This window comes from Orycteropus afer, unplaced genomic scaffold (genome assembly GCF_000298275.1).
Source record: "Orycteropus afer afer isolate SDZICR_OR568_19922 unplaced genomic scaffold, OryAfe1.0 scaffold00128, whole genome shotgun sequence".
Lineage (NCBI taxonomy): Eukaryota > Metazoa > Chordata > Mammalia > Tubulidentata > Orycteropodidae > Orycteropus > Orycteropus afer.
The window spans coordinates 2,920,173-2,924,510 of record NW_006921715.1 but is presented as its reverse complement, the minus strand read 5'-3'; positions in this window follow the sequence as shown (position 1 = coordinate 2,924,510).

Here is a 4,338-nt window from a genome sequence, read left to right as displayed (position 1 = left end):
TATATAATTGTTATTGGGTGCCATCAAGTGACTTCTGACCCACAGCAACCCTTTACACAGAATGAAACGCTGCCTAGTCCTAAGCCAACCGCACAATCATTGCTATGTTTGAACCCATTGTTGCAACCACTGGGTCAGTCCATCTCCTGGAGGGTCTTCCCCTTTTTTTTTTTACCAGCCTTCTATTTCACCAAGCGTGATGTCCTTCCCCAGGGACTGGCGCCTCCTGACAACATAGCCAAAGCCCATGAAACGCAGTCTAGCATCCTTATTCCTAAGGAATATTCTGGTTGCACCTCTTTAAAGATTTTTTTTTTTTTTTCTTCTGGAAGTTGGTATATTCAATATTCTTCATCAACACCATAATTCAAAGGCATCGATTCTTCTTTCTTCCTTATTCACTGACCAGCTTTCATATGCATATGAGACAACTGAAATCCCCATGGCTTGAGTCTGACACACCTTAGTCTTCAAAGTCACATCTTTACTTGGTAACACTTTAAAAGGATCCTTGGCAGCAGATTTACTTGATGCAATATGTTGTCTGATTTCTTGACTGATGTGTCTATGGGTGTTGATTATGGATCCAAATAAAACAGAATCCCTGACAACTTCAATGTTTCTTTTCTCTTTTTGTTGTGATGTTGCTTATTGGTCCAGTTGTGAGGATTTTCATTTTCTTTATGTTGAGATGTAATCCATACTGAACACTTTAGTTTTCATCAGTAAGTATTTCAAGTCATCCTGAATTCCAGAAAGCAAAGTTATGTCATCTGCATATCTCAAGTTGTTAATGAGTCTTCCTCCAATCCTGATGTTACATTCTTCTGATAACATATCCTAGCTTCTCGGATTATTTGCTCTCAGATTATTTGCTCAGCATACAGATTGAATACATGTGGTGAAAGGATACAATCCTGATGCATACCTTACTTGATTTTAAACCATACAGAACCATCATTCTGTTCAAACAACTGCCTCTTGGTATGTATGTACAAGTTCCTCGTGAGCACAATTAATTATTCTGGAATGCCTATTCTTTGAAATGTTATCCACAATTTGTTATGATCCACATGCCTTTGCATAGTCAATATGGCACAGGTAATATCTTTCTGGTATTCTCCTTTCAGTCATTTGACCTCACCAATGATATCCCTTGTTCCTTGTCCATTTCTAAATCCAATTTGAATTTCTGGCAGTTCCCTGTCAATGTACTGTTGCAATTGTTTGAACTGTTTTCAGCAAAATTTACCTTGTGTGTGACATTAATGTTATTTTTCAATGCTTCCCACACTTTGTTGGATCACCTTTCTTTGGAATGAGCACACATAAGCATCTCTTCCAGTGAGTCAGCCAGGAAGCTATCTTCCGCATTTCTTGTCAGAGCAAAGTGATCATCTTCAGCATTGCATCCATATGTTGAAGATCTCCATTGGTATTCTGTCAATTCCGGAAGCTTCATTGGTTCCCAATGCCTTCTGTACAGTGTGGATTTCTTCCTTCTGTAACTTCAGTTCTTGATCATGTGCTACTTCTGGACATGGTTGAATGTCAACAACTGTTTTTGGTTCAGTGACATTATTTTGATGCTTCTTGCTTTGTTCAATGTTTTGCCCATAGAATCCTTCAATATTGCAACTCAAGGCTTTAATTTTTTATTTGGTTCTTTCAGCTTGAGAAATGCTGAGTGTGTTCTTTCCTTTTTGTTTTCTTATTCCAGATTTTTGCATATTTCACTGTAGGACTTTGAGTTCTTGAGTTGTCTTTTGAAATCTTCTGTTGAGCTCTTTTACTTCATCATTTTTACCATTGGCTTTAACTACTTTACATCCAAGAGCAAGTTTCAGAGTCTCTTCTGATATCCATTTTGGTCTTTACTTTATTTCCCATCATTTTAATGACTTTTTACTTTTTTGCATCAGGTATTTGATGTCATCCCATAACTTGTCAGGTCTTTGGTCCTTAGTGTTCAGTGTGTAAAATCAGTTCCTGAGATGGTCTCTAAATTCAGATGGTGTATAGTCAACATTGCTCTTTGCCTCTTGTGGATTAGTTTTTATTTTCTTTAGCTTCAGCTTGAGCTTGCATGTGAGCAATTGATGGTCTGTTCTGTAATCAGACCCTGGCTTTGTCCTGGCTGATGATATTAGAATTCTCCATTGTGTCTTTCCACTGATGTAGTCGATTTGGTTCCTGTGCATTCCATTCATCAGGTCCTCCTGTATGTTTTTATTACTGTTAGGTGCTGTGGTAAAAGTTGTATGTCAACATGGCCGGGTGGTGACTCTGAGTAGCTTGGCAGCTGGATGCAGTTACTCCCCATGATGAGACTGGATGTAGTGTAATCATCTCCATGATGGAATCTGCTGTGAGCAGCTATCCAGTTGCCCATGGGGTATGGCCTGCTTCCAGTATACGTGGGGAAGCTTTGAGGAAGGTCTCCAGCTTTTTTGGCAAGTTTGGATCCTGCATTTGGCCGAGTCTTCATCTCCAATCCTTGGACTTGAACCAGAGGCCTACCATGTTGCCTGTCCATCTTGGAATTGGGCCATTTTCCTGCCAGTTTTGAGTTCTTCAGCCTCAGCAGCCTGTAGCTTCCTGAGTTCGAAGTCTCTCCCTCCAGGGGGCCTGGAATAAGAGGCAGAGCTGAAGCCCAGTGTCGAGAGGCCTTCACCCAGCCCCGGGAGCCAGCACTCTGAACTTGGACTTACCCTCCTAAACTGTAAGAGAATAAATTCCTGTTTGTTAAGCCATCCATTTTGGGTATGTCTGGTACAGCAGCACTAGGGAACCAAGGCAGGCACCATGGAGTCAGCTCTGGATCATGGCTACCTTATGTACAAAGCACCACACCCTGTTCAGTACTGGCCGTCCTCACAATCGTTGAGCCCATTGTAGTCACTGTGTCAATCCATCTCAGTGAGAGTCTGCCTCTTTCTCTGCTGATCTCCTGCTTTCCCAAGCATGGTGTCCTTCTCTAGATCCTGGTCCTTCCTGGTAACATGTCCAAAATACATGGGATGAAATAGCACCGTTCTTGCTTGTGAGGAACATTATGGCTGTATTTCTTCCAAGACAGGTTTGTTTGTTCTTCTGGGAAAAAAAAAAAAAAACCTAACTGCCATCGAGTCAGATCCAACTCATAGCAACCCCTCCTTGGGTTTCTGAGGCAGTTTCACTATGGAAGTAGATTGCCCAGCCTTCCTTCTGAGGAGTGGCTGGTGGGTTTGAACCGCCAGCCTTCTGGTTTCCTTGGTTACCTTAGGCACTACACCACAGTGCTCAAGTCCATGGTATATTCAATATTCTTCACCAAGTAATTCACCAGTAATTCACTTTTTCTATTCTCTATATTCACTGCCAGTTTTTGCATGCATATGAGGCAATTGAAAAAACCATGGCCTGCCAGGTGCATTTTTGTTCTCAAAGTGACATTTTTGCTCTTTGAAACTTTAAAGAGGTCTTTTGCTACAAATGTTCCCAATGCAATGTATCATTTTATTTCTTGACTGATGCTTCCATAGGCATTGTTTATGGATACAAGTAAAATGAAATCCTTGACAGCTCCAATATTTTTTTTCCATTTATCACGATGCTGCTTATTGGTCCATTTGCACAGATTTTAGCTTTATTTATGTTAAATAACAAATAGTTGTCATTTATGTTGTTGAAAAACATAGTTGCAATGAATAAGTCATTGGTCTTGCAAAATTTTGTCATACAATGTGTGGTGTCAATTCTATTACCAAGGCCAGATTTTCCAAGTACTGATCCTTCCTCTTTGTATCCAATTTTCCCATTCCAATCATCAGTAATTATCAATGCATCATGATTGCATGTTTGATCAATTTCAGACTGAAGAAGCTGGTAAAATTTTTGAGGTTCTTCAACTTTAGTATTAGTGTGCTTGGTGCACAAGTTTGAATAATAGTCTTCCTAGGCTGTCTTCCTTGTGGTACGAATGTTATCCTATCACTGACACCATTGTACCTCAGGATGGACCTTGAAATGTTCTTTTTGATGATGGATGTAACGTCAATCCTCCTCAACTTATTATTCCTGTCATGGTAGGCCATAGAGTGTCCAATTCAAAATGGCCAATGCCAGTGCATTTCATGCTAATGCTTAGGATGCAGATCTTCATGTATTCTATATCATTCTTGAGGATTTCCAGTTTTCTTAGATTCATACCTTGTACATTCCACATTTTGATTATTAATGGATATTTGCAGCTGTTTCTTCTCATTTTGAGTCATGCCTTATCAGGAAATGAAGATCTTGACAGCTTTTTCTCCATTCACATCATTTAGGTCAACTCTACTTTAAGGAGATAACTCT